This window comes from Enhydra lutris, unplaced genomic scaffold (genome assembly GCF_002288905.1).
Source record: "Enhydra lutris kenyoni isolate GAN:26980312 unplaced genomic scaffold, ASM228890v2 scaffoldscaffold40, whole genome shotgun sequence".
Taxonomy (NCBI): Eukaryota; Metazoa; Chordata; class Mammalia; order Carnivora; family Mustelidae; genus Enhydra; species Enhydra lutris.
This window is the reverse complement of record NW_019154124.1, coordinates 3732809-3749482: the sequence shown is the minus strand read 5'-3', so window position 1 is coordinate 3749482 and position 16674 is coordinate 3732809. Positions and strand designations below refer to the sequence as shown.

Here is a 16674-nt window from a genome sequence, read left to right as displayed (position 1 = left end):
GCCAACGAATCTATTCACAGTTCAGGGAGTCTGCCCAGAAAGGCACCGGGAGGAAGAGGCCCAGAAGGGAAGGTAACACTTTGTCAGATGATTTCTGGGGCCCAATGGTCTACCAGCTACCCCTGCTCAGCCCACCCCTACAACAGCCTTCCTCAAAGCAGGTGAGCTGCTGAAATCATCAAAAAATCATCACAGGACACATGAAAGCTTACTCAGACGTCCACCGCCACTGGTGACTTCTTGTGCCTTTGAACATATTTTGTCTTTTTCTCATTGTGTTCCCTTTGACTGTGCACCCACACAGAGAGACGGTGCCTGGTTCTCTACACTCATATGTGCAGAACAAGGCACAGATGAACCTCGACATCTTGCTGGTGCGGCAGTGCTCCGACGCAGCTAAGGAACAGAGCTACGGTGGGACCAGGCTCAGTGCACCGGCGTTGTGGGCTGAATTACGTCGCCCCCAAATCCGTATGTTGAAGTCCGATTCCCAGTCTCTCGGAATGTGACTGGATGAATGGGCAGATAAGGCCTTCACAGAGGTGATTAAGTTAAAAATGAGGCCAGTGGGGGTGGGCTCTATTGCAGGAGGTCTGGAGCCCTTTGATACAAGAGGGACAACCTGATGAGGAGACAGCAAGAAGACAGCCATCCGCAAGCCAAGGACGGAGGCCTCCGGAGAAACCGAGCCTGCAGCACCTTCATCTTGGGACTTCCAGCCTCCACAACTGTGAAAAAATAAATTTCTGTGGTTTAAGCCACCTGGTCTGTGGTACGTTGTTATGACAGCCCTAGCAAATTCATGCAACTGATTTACCTAAAAACCCTCGCTGTTTGCCAGATTGGAGACAAAGAGGAGAGGACAGAGGACAGAGTCCTAAGCTCGGACATGCTGTGGAGCAAATGGAGCTTCTTCTTAGTCTGAGACGTGCCACTTTGATGGCAAATTGTAGCAAGGTCAAAGTGGGGACAGTCTACTGGTCACCGAGGACTGCCAAATCCTGCCTTCCCCGGCGGCCCGAGGCTGAGGTAGTCCAGAGGGCCACAAGAGTCTGGGATGAAAGAAGGTGACTAAGCCGCCGCCGAGGAGTAACCAACTCTGCCTAATCTATGTGTCACTGCTATTGTTCCAGAAAAGGAGAAGACCTTGGGGATGAGTGAGCCAGCAAGTGAGGTGGCCACCTGCAAACTCTCATAGGTTTGACAAACCAACTCAAATCTGGCCCAACTGCTGCCTTTGGCATTGGGAACCGGCAATCTCCCAGTCTGCCTGGATGCCTTGGCCCTCCCGCAGCCTCCAGGACCCTGCCAGACCCTGGGCTTCCCACCGAGTCTGGGGCCCAGCCGAACCACTCCCTGGGGGCCAGGAGTGGACCCCCAGAGGGACCCACAAATGCTTGCTGCTGCTAAGGGGCCCAGACACACCCAGCAATTATCCATCCAACCACAGCTCTCTCCAGGAGGGCGGCAAGGATCAAAGCAAAGAAGGAGGGTATTTGAAAGGTATTGGCGGGCGGATGTCTGGAGGGCCTGGGAGGGGCGGCGTGCTCTGAGAGGTGGACAAAGGGCTGTGCCTTCACTCTCTCGAGGATGCCAGGGTGGGCGGGACTGGCTAATTCAAATGCAAAAGCCTCAGGGCAGGAAGACTGGGAAACCTTTCCATTCTCCAGCTCCATCCGAAAGGCCTATAGGTTCTCTCCAGGTCCCTTCATTCACTCTGGCTGTGAGGTTGTTTAGCCGGAGGAGTGGGAGCCCCCATAATCACCACTATCTGAGAGCACACAAACCAACACACACTTTGGGCCCCTTCAAAAGGCGAGCCTCAAGTCCTCCCGCAACCCCACAACCTCAGTACAGGAGGAAGAAGAGGGAAGTGTCGTAGGGACCGCATCCTTGGGGGTGGATTAGAATCACGCGGGAACAAAGGGGATCCTCACTTCTGCAGTGTGGTTCCTGGGGTTGGATGGGCAACGGGGAGGGGAAGGTCCGACAAGGGGCAAGCCTGGCCCTTCAGCCTCTTTCTGCTGGGACCCAAGGGCTTCTCTTGTCCTTCACCAGCTTGGCGGGGCTACTGTGAGGAAGCAGAGGGCACGCTCTCAATTAAGAGAGCGGAAGCCGGACAGCCTCATCATCGTTGTCTGCAAGGTGAGAGGAGGACAAACAAACCAAACCAAACCAAACCAAACCAAACCAAACCAAACCACCACCAAGAAAACTGCACTCTGCTACAGATTAGAGAAACGTGGAGAAGAACAAGAAATCGGCTCCTGGCCTTGCTCAGCAGTTACAATGACGCTGCGTTTACTACCTTGGAAATTTCCGCCTCAACCATCCATTCTCATTTGCGTGTGCGAGTCGCTGATGGTAGGTGTGGGCCTGTCTGCGAGGGACCCACAGACCTGCAGCAGGGCCGACTTCCCACTTCGAAGGCCTTTCGCACGGCCCACACGATGTTTACTGTTTCCTCCCTCCCTCCCGATTTGTTCCTTTAAAAATATTTAGCCCGAGGCACAATGAATTGTCTCCTTTACAAGCGTTCCCGTGGACCATTAGGCTGGGACTCCGCACTCATTACGCTGGAGAAGGTGCTACTCCCCATGCAAATTCCAGGAGCCTCCGACCCAGAGATGGGAGGTGCTCAAGGTACGCTATCAAGGGGTGATTTAATTACACAGCCATTCAGTGGGCAAAGCAGAGCGATTTCCAGCCAACTGTGCTAGTAAATATTATGGAAGCCCTTTCAGAGAGTTCATTCCGGCTTAGTGATCTCAAGCGTGCCCAGATTTCCTCTTCATTTCTGCACATACACCCCCCCCACAAAGGTGCCACCGGTAGGTGCTACCCACCCCCTGCCGGGGCCAGAAGATCCAATGGATAATGAATTAGCTGGGATGCCACCTCGCCGTCGATTATGACTCTTTTTTTTACGTCACGAACACCTGAGGATCACAGACACGCAGAGGAGGACAAACTTTGCTAGCCATGAACTTTCCAGCGGCCGCCCCCGCCCCCTGCCTGGGCCCCCAGCTCTTGGTGGGTCCCGCCGGGTGGCTTCTGGGCGAGCTGCGGTAGCCAGCGGACCCGCTCCCGTGGGTGGGACAGCACAGCCACCACAAACCCACTCGGCCCGTGTGAAACAACACCCAATCACTGCATCCACCCTCCCAGAGCGCCCCAGAGGAAATGGCATCATGACTTTCATTTTGCTCCGTTTCTGACCGACCCAAGGAAAACAACTCGTCCTAAGACAATCCTCGGGGTATCCGATGTCAGGGGCTGGGCGGGACGCTACGGAATGTTATCAAGTGACCTCGAGGTGAAATTAATTTTCAGGAGCTAAAATAACCGCCGGCTGCCCAGGCACGGCCAGTTTCCCTCCCTGCAGACGCGGATTTTCACTTTCCCCAGCCGGAACAGAACACACTCCTGCATCCCCGTTTCTTCAGAAAAGTCTATAAATAACCGAGGATCAGCAAAATTATGCAAAACACCCTGCTAGGAGAAGAAATGTAAACTAAAACCACTTACAGAGAGACTCAGGCTGCCAACTTAATCTGATTCTACGACGACTGTAAACATGTTGTACTTTTGGAACCTGAAGAGATCCACATTAGCACGGATGCCATCGCAAAAAAAAAGAAAAAAGAAAAGAAAAAAGAAAAAACAAAACAAAACAACAACAGCTAAACAACAAAAACCCACCCCTGAAACCGAGCAGCACGGTCCGGCGCCCTGCACCGTCCGGACCCGCGGTGACCAGCTGCGGCAGCAGCAGCGAGCCCGGCTTGCACACGCCAACTGTTTTGACTACGGGCACTTGTTAAACACAGAGTTTCAGGTCCTACCAGTTGGACACCAGAAGTTCATAGAACTGACCCGGTGCCAAGAACAACAAGCACAGAAAGCGAAACGGCTGCCTCGTGTGCCGTGTTTTTGTTAACTGTATATGCAAGCCCCAAAGCGATTGGGGAACAATTACGAATAAAGCAGAACTTAAAGAACAAAAGCAAAAGATTACCACCTTGAAGGAAATGGAGATGTTGGCAGATAAAGGACAGACGTCAACCTAGTTTATCGGTGGGGTGGGTGGGTGGTTTTCGGAGAGAATCAGTGGGGGGGGGGGGGGGGGCAGGTGTCACATGACGAACTGCCGTTATTAGGAGGAACCCGGTGCTTCCTCGAAGCATCTTTTACTTTGAGATCGACTTAAGAGATCTCGCAAATGCTGAGGCCTCAGTGCACATCTGGGGGTGACTGCAGAGGCCCTGGAATTTGGAAGTTGGCAAATCCCATAGGAGGAGAAAGGGCGTGCTGAACAGAGATTTCAAGACACAGGAAAGGGACTTCCAAGCGTCCTGCTCCGTGATGTGAGATCACCGAGCCACTCAGGAAGCAGACGCAAGGGCCTGCGTCCCTGGGTTGTTTCTGTCCTGGTCCTGAGAAAGGTTTCCCTGCCCTCTTCGGGTTTAGGGTTGCTGGGGTCAAGCTTTCGCCTTCATCTGGGACCGCACTCTGTGTTCTTTAGGTGACAGTGAATAAAGTATTTTCATCTGGCAAAATAAAATAAAAAGGAATGTTTACATCGCCTGTTTAACCAGGATTTCCATTTCTTCTCCAGAATGCATTCAGCACCATCTCAGGTGAGGAACAAGACAAGAGAATTAACCAGATTGTCTGAGGATTTGAAAAAGTGAATTCCAAGAGAACTGGGGTATAGATGTAAGAGTGAGGAATTTTAAATTGCTGAGTGGACTCAAGCCCTCCTCCCATTATCTAGCTATCTATCTATCTATCATCTACCATCTATCTCTTTATCTAAGGAGATTTCAAAATGTAGCAAGCAAGCCTAGCTAAAACAATCTCTTTTTAAAACGGGCTTGGGAGGCCGTAAGGGAAGGGGAATATTTGCACGTCCTTATTGTAGGAGCCAAGAACTTTTGAAAAAGGCTTCTAGCCAGCGGCAAGCCCTCAGCCGGGACCTAACTTCCTCCTCAAGACACCTGAATCATCCTCACTCTTCATCTCAGAAAGAGCCCATGCAATTAACATGGTTCAGTACCTTATTTGTATATTAACCTGACCAATCCCAGTTAGCCTAGTTTCAATGCCTCCTTTGCACAGAGGACCTGAATGAGGACGCACACCTAGCCCTGCCCCTTCTTTGTCTTCCTTAGGACCCAGTCGCGGTTTCTACCTGAATCTGTGTCTCCTCAATTCCAACTCTAGCGGCACAAGTGAATACCCGTTGGCTTAAATTTTCATGACTTCTTTCTTGGTCCACACTATTTATCTATCATCCATCATCTACCTTCGATCCGAAGAATCCAGTGTTGCCACTTTCCCACTCCAGAGAGTTAGGAAAAAGCAATGAGTAAGTAGTAACAGGTTGTTGGGATAACCACTGTGACTTAGGCCAGATTCGTGTTTATTCTGGAGAGTAAATGTTGTTCCTCTGGTTCCGGGGGTCAGCAGTGTGATGGCGGACACGAGCCCACTTGGTGGCTACGAGCCCACATTTTATTGCAAACTAGATATAGAAATAGTTTCGCTGTGATCTGAAATGGAGCCCTCCCCCACCACCCCCTGGAGCGAAACACAGCAGCTGCCCGACAGATCAAGAGAGAAGAGCAAAGGCGTCCACGACAAAGGAAGGAGCTGAGGAGGAAGACGGCTGGGGGTGGGGGAGGGGAGAATGGGGGAAGGGCTTCTGTGGGAGAGAAGGATCCGGTCGGGCCCAGGGGGTTTCCAACCACCTCTGGGCTCTGGGTTGGCAACTGACTCTAGAGAGTGACCCCAGAACTTTTGCGAGGCGTGCCCTCCACGTAGAGCGCCATGGTTTACGGGTCCCCTTCAAGCTCATTATGTTATTTGCCCCTCAGAGACATCCTGAATGGGCAGGTCCCGAGCAACGAAGGAAGCAAGCTGAGGCCCAGCGAGGCCTCTGTCTCAGCCCCACCCGCGAGAAGACTCGCGTGCCGCGCTGGCCTGGTGCTTTCTATTCACAGAGCACTTGAAAAGGGGCAGGGTTTATCCTTCCCATGTCCAAACAAGTACACCGAGATTCTGGGGAGGCCACAGGTCATGTCCAAGGCCACATTGCAAATAATATGCAGCATTGGGTCTCCTAATTGCTCATCCATCCTTTCTTGCTTACCTTTACCATGTTCCCAGAACACTTAATGATTGACCCAAAAAGGCCACCAACGTGGCTGTATTTTAAGAGCACATCATCTCTAGGTTCTTCTCAGAACTGTGTGCACAGCTCTTTGGCAGCCGTTCACAGTGCCGCTCCCCAGCGCAAGGGGTGCCTCTCCACGCCTGTGAGCTTCAAACATCTGGACAGCAGAGCTCGTAAGTCAATGGGAAGCCACCATCTCCGCCCCGTGAGAACCCTGTCCTTCTTCGTCCGCTTACTACTCCCACGTGCTAACCCCTGGCTCTTCCCCTAATCCTCATCTAAGGAGAAGGCCCAGCAGAACGTCCCAGCAGGCCTGCCAAGCTGAACATTAGGGAGTCTGCATTTCCAAGGTGTGCTGTCTCCAATGTAGGAGGGATTGGGCTCAGCCTACGGTTTGGTGGATGTCTTCTTCACGGGTGTGTTTCCGGGCTATGCTTCTGCTGAGTTCTGTAGCAGCAGAGGCCACTGAAAATATTGGATCAAATGGAGGGTCCCACTATCGTGTTCCTGGTCTGTGCTGAGTGGACACGCTCACAGCCTGATAGAAAATGGTATCGCTATTGTGTGATACACCGTGAGCGAGTTTATTGCAGATTTGGGGCACTTCCTCTGAGGGAACATGGTAGTGAGTTCCTGCAAATGGCCACAGGGTTTGTGGGGGAGAATGGAGATATGTGTCGGGAATCCAAGAGCTCAGGGACATGATCAGTGATGCCAAACGTGGAGGGCAGAGGGAAGACAGTCCGGAGGCAAAGACTGCAGAGTTCTAGAGTGTTTGGCCACTGCCTTATGAATCCACCTCTCCCCCTCTTTTCTCCCCCCAAACCCAACAAGAAAACATAGAAGCAAAAGCCAGAGGAGCTGGGGGTCAAGGCAGACTTTATGTTCAAAGTGCCTACGCAGCCTAGCTGGTGAGGACTGATCAAATGCAGGTTTTGTTGGCTGCAGAGGCTCTATGGTCAGAGGAATGCACAGGTGGCACCTCTCACTGGTTTATTTGAGGTTGTTTTGGTTTGGTGACCACAGGACATTTGCATCTATGCTCCCTGAAAAGAATACAGGGCCTGGGTAAATGAGAACAGTCTTGGTAGGAAAACTCATTTGCTTACAAGATAAAAAGCGAGTAGAGTACTTCCACATAACTTGTGGCTCTTGTGAGCAGAGAGACCACTTTTTTAAAATCCCAAAATGGAACACATGGTTCAGCAGGCACTGGTATATTTAGGGAAGACAGGGTAGGCTATTTAAAATCAGCAACTTCTGAAAATCCTTGAGGCATGACCACCCGATCTGTACGATCACATTAGTAAAAGTGGGCTAGGAGCGGGCTGTGGAATATTAGCAGAAACTTGTAGTTAGTATCCGTGTGCTCCACAAAGCGAGTTCTACCACAAACAGACAAACAGTACTCTGTCGGTGGATATGGTGGTTTGGGGAAGGCAGGTGAGGACAATACATCCAGGCCCCTGAGGACGATGGCAGAGGGTGAGACAGAGCTGAGGCCCTGGACCCACTCTCTGGGTGTCGAGACTCCCCCTAGTGAAGGCAGCTGCCTCAGAGTTCATCCACACAGGAGGAAGCTGGTCAGGGACCAGCAAGGTCTTCAAAACATAGCCCGGACATGTGGAAAGCTGACCAGGAAAAGGACGGAGCCAAAAAAAAGGACAGAGGCCTGAGGTGTCAGGGGACAGAAAGCCAAGGTAAGCGCGTCAGCAGCTGTGGCCACGGATTTGGCTTCTCGTCCCTTGGGTTCTTGTCCCTGATGCTCCCTGCACACTTTCAGGTCAGAACCTGTGGCCCAGCTCCATGCTCTTCCCTTCTGCCTGGATTCACAGGGGCTGAGCCAGCCTTCCAGATCTTACCTGGCACTGGCTTTTGGCTTAATCCTTGGTGATGTGGACTCATGATCAAAGCCACGGGCCAGTGGTATCCACATGCAGGCTACATACCCTGGGCTTTTGGGAGAGTATCAGTTTCTGCCAGCCTGAGTGCTATGGCACCACAATTTGCAAAGTGGCTTTAAATGTGGGTTGACTGGGCTCGGACCACCGGGCTGTAAGTTCCTTGAAGGCTCCAATTCCGAGCCTCGTTTATTTTGAAGGCTGACACCTCGCCAAGCACAGAAGCCTTGCTGTGAGTTTTTAATACGTGTTTTGAATGAATGATCGAAATTCCTCGTAACGTACACCACAAAGATACATGGATACCTCACTGGGCAGCAGCAGGGCTGCGTTGTGAATGACCAGACCCGGGCTCCCGTGTACGAGGTTACCGGGCAAGCCGCTGACCCTACTCTAGGCAGTTTGCAATGCTGTAGCCTGGCTTTCCGCTCCCGGCTGAGCTGCCCTTTGCCCTGTTGTCGACTAGCTCTTCCTGGTCAATACGTCAAATGTCGGTGCACTTTCCACCCAAATGCAAAGAAGACAAACTAATCAATAAATGAACCTCCCCCTGTAGGGGTTTTGAAAAGTGTGCGTGCGAGTGTGCGTGCATGGCTACATTAAGAGTAGAGAGCTTGGGGCGCCTGGGTGGCTCAGTGGGTTAAAGCCTCTGCCTTCGGCTCGGGTCATGATCCCGAGGTCCTGGGATAGAGCCCCGCGTCGGGCTCTCTGCTCAGCAGGAAGTCTGCTTGCCTCTCTCTGTGTCTCTGCCTGCCTCTCTGCCTACTTGTGGCCTCTGTCTGTCAAATAAAAAAAAATCTTAAAAAAAATTAAAAAAAAAAAAAAGAGTAGAGAGCTTTTTTTTTTCCCCTTTGAGAATGGGTATCTTACATTGATTTTTAAAAATTAAAGCAAAAGGGGTAGATACTGTGCGCCCAACCAAACCTAAATAACAAGCAATCGGGCCCTGGGTAGGTAAATTACTGAGCCCGCTACTCCGTGGAATGCTGGGAAGCTATAAAAGTGATGATGTAGATCTATATTCACTGAAGTGCGTCCTCAACAATTCTAAATGAGAAAAAAAGGGCAGATTTCAAAAGGCAGATTTCCACTTTTATTTTTTAAAATATAAGATATATGCATATAGATACACGCACACAACACAGAGACAAACAGAGAAACACAGATAAATGACTGTTACATTTTACACCAAAATATTTACTTTTTTTTTTTTTTAAGATTTTATTTATTTGAGAGAGAGAGAGGGAGCAAGTGCAAGCTGGGGGAGCAGCAGACAGAGGGAGAGGGAGAAGCAGGTTTCCTGCTGAGCAAGGACTCGATCCCAGGACCCGGGGATCTTGACCTCAGCCAAAGGCAGACACTTAACGACCAACTGAGCCACCCAGGTGCCCCTACTTTCTTATTTCTTGAAATTTAGGCAGTTTTTACAATGTATTACTTTCATAATAAGAAAGAAAAGCAGTTTTCACTTTGGGGAAAAAAAAACCCCTGCTTTATTATGCAAAACGGTATACTGTGCCTGGCCTCCCCACCTCACCCCCACCTCAGGTGTGACTGTTGCCATGGGAACATTTGCTTGGACTAGGCATCAACAAGGCAGGATACTCCTACTCGGGTGGGCCTTTCATCTTCGGCTCTCACTAGCTGGTTTCCTCAAACTTTCAAAAAAGTTCTACTTATACAAATAAGGGTAAGTGGAATCCTTACTAGAAAATTTTTACATTAATGCCTTTAAGGCAAAGGAAAGGCTTACAGGTTGTACTTGTAAGGCTCATTCTCTCTTCTCTGATGGAATTAAGGGGGAAAGTAAATCTCCAAGCAGGACGGGGATGGCTTTTACTTCCCTGCAAAAGCAGGATCACTCATGGGGTCTCTCCATTCTATAGGAAGACAAGTGAAAGAGTTGACATGATCTATATTCTAAACATGTATTTATTTGAGAGAGAGAGAGCACCTACATGCGCAAGTAGATAGAGGGAGGGGCCGAGGGAGTCTTTTTTTTTTTTTTTTTGAAGAATTTATTTACTTATTTGAGAGAGAGAGAGAGTGAGTACAAGCAGGGAGAGCAGCAGGCAGAGGGAAAGGGAGAAGCAGGCTCCCTGCTGAGCAAGGAGCCCCATGTGGGTCTTGATCCCAGGGCCCTGGGATCATGACCTGAGCCGGAAGTCAGCTGCTTAACCCACTGAGCCACCCAGGCACCCCCTTCATCTATGTTCTAAAGCTAGTTTTCTCCCAAGCCAGAGTCAAGTCAAAGCATGAACCAATGTTGGGTTTAAGGACAGGAATAACCCCCAGCTCTTGTCAGTGCTCTTCTCCGCACAAAGTGTATTCATGTCTATGGGGTGACTGGTACCTCCTGTAAGAAATGACTAGGCAGAGAGGGCAAGCAAGTGTATCACTCTCAGTTTACAAATGAGGAAAGGAAGACTTATCACAGTGAGGCAACGTGCCCAAGGCCTGCCTACTGGAACTGGTAGAGACAGGACTCAAACCCAGTTCTCTTGGGTGTGTTCTTTTCGTTCTGTGCTACAGCACTGTCTATAAATAGAGTAACCATATACTTTCTTATCCTAACTGGACACTTTCGAAAATAAAAGGGGTTGTAAAATGGATGGGCCGGCCCCAAGGCAACTTTCCCGAACAATCCAGGATTTTATGGTCACTTTGAATATAATCTGGCCCCCCAGCCCGCCACCAGGAATCATACGTTTTGAACGGGATGGAGAAATGGAACTCAGTTACAATGTCTGTAATTTAAAGTACTTTAATACAAACAAATAAAAGAGAAAAAAAAGTACCTGAGTCTGACTGGTGGTGTACTGTGTGAGTCTGGGCTCTCCCTCTAGGGGTGATCAGCTCACAAGTTATCAAGAACACAAAATCCAGGCGCGCCTGGGTGGCTCTGTCAGTTAAGCGTCTGCCTTTGGCTCGGGTCTCGATCCCAGAGTCCCGGGGTTGAGCCCCACGTCAGACTCCCGGCTCTTCAGGGAGTCTGCGTCTCCCTCCGCCCCTCCCCCCAACTTGTTCTCTCACTCTCTCTCTCAAATAAATAAATAAAATTAAAAAAAAAAGAAAAAGAAAAAGAATACGAAGTCCAGCTTGGGTAAATGGTATTAATCTTAGAGGTCACACTCCAAAAGTGGCTGCGTTAAGGGGAGGTGGTGGGGGGATGGGCAAAATAGGTGATGGGTATTGAACACTGATGAGCACTGAGTAATGCACAGAAATTGCTGAATCTTGAGAAACTAATATGCTACTTTTTTTTTTTTAAAGATTTTATTTATTTATTTGACAGAGAGAGATCACAAGTAGATGGAGAGGCAGGCAGAGAGAGAAAGAGAGAGAGAGAGAGGGAAGCAGGCTCCCTGCTGAGCAGAGAGCCCGATGTGGGACTCGATCCCAGGACCCTGAGATCATGACCTGAGCCGAAGGCAGCAGCTTAGCCCACTGAGCCACCCAGGCACCCACTACTGTTTTTTCTTAACTATACTGGAATTGAGATTAAAAACTTAATACAAATTAAGAAAAAAAACCCCACAAAAAATTCCCAAAGTGGCCGACTACTTTAAATCCTTTCGCTATCTGTTTTTTTGATCAACACTCTAAACATAAAAAAATGGGCTTCTGTTCGGTGAAACCTTGACTTAGTGTAAGGAATGCTAGAAAACGATTCTTTTTGGTGAAATTAGAGGTATTCAAGATAGGTGGCCGGGGCAAAGGCCTTAGACACATCCCACCCTTGAATGAACAGAGGGTTCGAATCCAGCGAGGCCCGTCCCTTCGCCCTTAGGGAAGGCACCGGAGGTGGCCTTGGGCAGCCAGTGAGTTAGGAGGGTTGAAGACAGCATGATGCTGATTTGGGGAAACAGAGTCCTGTGTGTGGAATATTCTTGTCACTGCCTTGAGTGAACCTTCTGTACAGGGATGGCTGGGATAGCTCCGAGGAGAGGAGGCGGGGACTTCATCATGTTTACCCAGGAGGTTCAGTCCATTGTTTTCTTCCCACTGGTTGATGCACATCTGTTTGACCAATGTTGTACCAACCGCAGCCTTCAGTCTGACAGGAAGACCCACTATAACCTGGTAGTTATAGTGGAGCAGCAGCCCTCACCACCTCAACCTTCTACAACCTTCTACCATGGCAACCCCGAGGAGTTCTGTACCGCCACAGCAGCTGAGGTCAGTCCACAGCGAGCATGCCTCTAGGTGAGTCTCTAGTGGGTAGATTTCAGGAAGGGATCCCTTGAAACACATTCCTTTTTGGGCGCCTGGGTGGCTCAGTCAGTTGGGTGTTTGCCTTTGGCTCAGGGCTCGATCCCTGGGCCCTGGGATCGAGCCCTGTGTTGGTCTCCCTGCTCAGGGGGGAGTCTCCTTCTCCCTCTGTCCCTCCCCCTGCTCTCTCCCTCTCAAAAAAAAAAAAAAAACAACAACTTAAAAAAAAAACCCCAGGGGTGCCTGGGTCGCTCAGTGGGTTAAAGCCTCTGCCTTTGGCTCAGGTCATGATCTCAGGGTCCTGGGATCAAGCCCCGAATTGGGCTCTCTGCTCAGCGGGGAGCCTGCTTCCCACCCCCCTCTCTGCCTGCCTCTCTGTCTACAAGTGATCTCTCTCTCTGTGTCAAATAAATAAATAAAATATTAAAAAACACCCCCCAGAACCCCCCAAAACAAACAAAAAAATTCCCCCAGCATATTCCTTTTCATACCAGATTATGAGCCTCATGAAGGCAGACACTGGGTTTGTCTCGTTCACTCTTCTAGTCCCTAAGCCTCATGCAGTGCCTGACCATAAAAATTAAGCGACAGACACTCATCCAATGAATAACAGAAATGAATAGGAATTCTTTTATTTCTAGCATGTATTTTATTAACTAATCTGTGATTGTTCTTTACTCCGCTAAATGATCACTGATTTTCATATACTATATTCTGCTGCTTGCTTTGGATTAAGTCAGTACCTTAAAAAGTAACAAACAACAAGCAGGTGGAGGGGCCTGGCTGGCTCACTCAGTACAGCGTGCAACTCCGAATCTCAGGGTTGTGAGTTTGAGCCCCGTGTTGGGAGGACGGATTACTTAAAACACGAAACACAACAAGCTGGCAATAAAAACCATGGGGACGACACGGTTTAATCTTCACAACAGCACACTGAGATTGGTATCCTCGCCCTCTCATCTGGATGAGGAAATCAAAGCCCAGAGCCCCTCAGACTCAAGTGAATCAAGGCAGAACCTGAGTTTAGGACGTGAACTCTGTCGGATTCCGAACCCAAGTGCGCTCTGCTGTCTGGAGTTAGCAATTCCTCAGTGGGGCAGGGATTGAGTTTTTAAAACTTTTGTTTTATTTTTATTACTTGTACGCTACATGTCCTGCTTCATGTCCTGCTCTTGAACACACACAGTTTTTGGCACTTCGTGGTATTTTACCAAAAGCTTTTTCTGGGCCGGGGAGGAAAGCTAGATGGATGTTGGAATATGGGAGCCAGCTTTCCGGTTCTTTTGCTTTTAATTATTTTGATTGACATGTGACATTGCTCTCGATGTCTAATGGCCTCTCGCGTCTTTGAGCCGCAGAAGAATCAGTCTCTAGGAATGTCACAGCACTTGTCTCCAGGGCCCTGGGCGCTCTGGCTCGCTCTGATTCCCTTCCCCCCCTCCCCGGCATCCTTCCCTCCTGTCACCCTGGACTCCGGACAGCATTTTGTTTCACGCCCCTGTGACTCAGTGCACAGTGTTCTCCCCTGGAATCCACCCTAGCCTTCCTCACCTTGCTTAACTCTTTGTCTTCTGTCAAGACCCAGTTCACACGGAGCCACATTCGGGCTATGCGGGGGACCCCATCACCCTGCACCTCTCCCGGGTCGCCTTCAGTCCCCTCCTCGGGGTTCCCAGGACACACTGGGTACACCTCCACTTAGCGCGTGGTCCACGGTTCTGGACTGACCCGCGGGACGGCCTTCCTCTCCCACGATTCCCAAAAGAGCCGCAGTCAAAGATCTCATCTCGGCGCTGGCACACAGCAGGCACTCAAAGTGTGTCAGAGAACACTGCGGGGACGAATCGGGAAATAATTCGCCAGTCCGCGGTAAAGCAAGAGAGAATGCAGGGATCAGCTAGGCCAGAAGTTTTGAGTGGGCAGAGGGCTAGCTAATCTTAATCACTTGTCTTAGCCAGTGGGCTCAAAAGTTATTTTTTGAAGCCTAAGAGCACACGAGGGTGGGTTTTTATGAGAGGCAACAGTCTATTTAATTTTGAGAGTTCTCCCTTGCTTGTTACCGGAAAAAAGAAAAAAAGAAAAAAGCTCTGGAGAAATTTCCCCGATGCAACCAGTTACAAGGTGGCTAGTGTTTTGCGGGCTCCCGGCATCCCCTTGGGGGCTGGGGGTGACCTGACAGCACCCATAGGTCAGGTGGCCCTGGCAGTTCATGGGGCGCTCACCAACTCCGGGGTGCCCTGCTGAGCTGAGAAGTTCCTGGGTCCCAGATGCACGACCCGAGGAGAGCCGCAGCTTGATCTGACCGTGGGACTCTGGCCTAATGAAATAAACAATTCCCAGCAGAGGCTGACCCTTCAGAATGTAATTCTTTCTAACCACACTGTGTAGATAAAAATAATTTAGTGATTTCCTCCCACTAAACTCTTGGGCACCAACCAAGAAGTCTGCAGCTTGGCTGTTGGGATGCTAACTGTACGCGTGTAAATATTTAGGCGTTCCAGAGTTCTTATCAGTGTTTATCCCCAGGGATGCACCTGGCAGTTTCAGTCGGATGATTTTTCCCTGGGTGGGGCTGTCCCAGGCATGGCAAAGCACTTAGCACCTCCGGATACTAGGACGGCCACAAAAACGCACATTTCCAGATGTGTCCAGGGCTGAGAGCTGTTGCGAGTCCTGGGACTGCTGGTGGGGTTAGCTTTGATTCCTTTGGTGGCCGCAGGGGCTTGGAAGGGATCAAACAAGCCACCCGCACCAGTGGAGTGTCAGAGAGAAGTCAGAGAGAGAAAGTGCACCTGAGTGGGACCTTGCCTGAGAACGAGGCCTGCCTGTGGGAGACAGTAGATGTCCAAAAAGCAGGGAGGATGCCGGGGTCGCTTGCGTGAAGAAGTCAAAGCATCCAGCGAGCTGGCCTTCCAGAACCAAGAGATCAGAGCTGAAGCAGAGGCCTACACGGTGCAAAAGGGCTGGTGGAAAACAATGGCCGTGAACTCTGGTGACACCGGGCCTCCTCCTCCCAGCCTGCAGAGGCCAAGGAGGACACAGACACGGGACAGTGCTAAAGGTCCCAAGGTTCTGCGGAGCACCAACAACACAACAGCCCCATCCCTGCCACCATCACCGCCGTGGCCAGCCCTGTCCACATCACCCACTGCCGAGAATTTCCAAGTCTCTCAACATGACCTTCCAAAGGGCATCCTGACTCCAAAGCGGGAGAGGCTCTAACAGTAGCCAGGGAGAAAAACTGGCCGAAGTGCTGCTGAGTTGGAGGGGCCACGGGCACAGAGACCCCACAGCCATCACTCGGATTTTGGGGCTGGACGCTCGCTCGAGAGCTGGAGCGGGATGGCACTGGGCAAAGCTATTAGGAAGCCACTTATTCCTTTGTCTCATCTTTCTCACTTATTTAAAATTTATTTTGCTCTGTTGTTTGCAATTTTACAAGCGGCCTTAAATCCTTTTGTAACAAGGCTGGGTATAAATAAATAAAGCAAAGAAATGAAATACACGGCTGCAGTGTCAGCACCGCCAGACTGCGCATGAGGAGCCTGGCTCGCATCTCAGAGAAGGCGGCGCTTGGCCGAAACGGGGGTGAGGGGAGCTGGCGCGACCCCAGTGCCATGGAGAACAGTGAGGGCTGGCCCTGGGCCTGGAGCCTGTGTCCTGCCCTGTCCCCATCCAGGAGTCCCAGCACCTCGTGCAAGCTAACTAACATCTTGGGCCTCAGGGTCCTCATCCTTAAAACGAGAGATTTCACTGGATGGATTCAAAGGTCCCTTTATGTCCCAGCACTGGGATTCTAAGCCACACCCACACTTGGCTCTGGTTCCTCGTGCTCTCGACTCTTTCTCAATATACCGCCTCTTCTCCAAGTGGAGTGGACCAGTCGGGGCTCCTTCTAGAGGACTTTCTGTCCGTGCTGACAAATGGAAATGGCACAGGTCAGCTGAAGAGATAACTGGTCCGACCAGAGAGATGAATATCCCATTACAAGAAACTGAAGCACTACTCGTTTGAGATGAGAGAAAACCTGAGTTTTATGGGATAATTTTTTGACCAATTTTCCCACTGTAAAAGGGGATAAAAACACTGGTTTTTCTCTCCACTCACTGATGAGGTGGTAAGTTCCCTACTTTTAAATAAGTTCTGTTATAGAAATGAATACCACATTTGTTTTTCCAGTTTCTATGACTGCTACACAGATCATTATTAATGATCAAAAGGATATTAGTAGCATCTGCCCAGGAAATGGAAGGCGTTGTTAATGTTCTGGGACATTCTTCTCTTAGCTATCCATTTAAGATTTCAGTGTAGGTTGTCTCTCAGACCCGTAGTCACCATTCCTACTTTTTTTTTTTTTTTTTTTTTTGAGAGAGTGAGCGAGAA

The 16674-nt window shown here is 50.0% G+C and overlaps 1 protein-coding gene across 7 annotated transcripts in view; it reads right to left on the bottom strand.

Annotated features, from left to right (window-relative positions):
• Window positions 1–16674, bottom strand: part of LOC111155334 (ataxin 7 like 1) — a 237836-nt gene that overhangs the window by 71562 nt on the left and 149600 nt on the right. The window contains exon 1 of one of the 7 annotated variants that reach the window (XM_022515490.1): window positions 2309–4109. The exons of 5 other annotated variants lie outside the window; for them this stretch is intronic. The gene's annotated coding sequence lies outside the window, so the exon portion shown is untranslated. Of the gene's footprint in view, window positions 1–2308; window positions 4110–16674 lie in introns of those variants that run through there. One more of the 7 variants, XM_022515491.1, reaches the window with a different exon arrangement.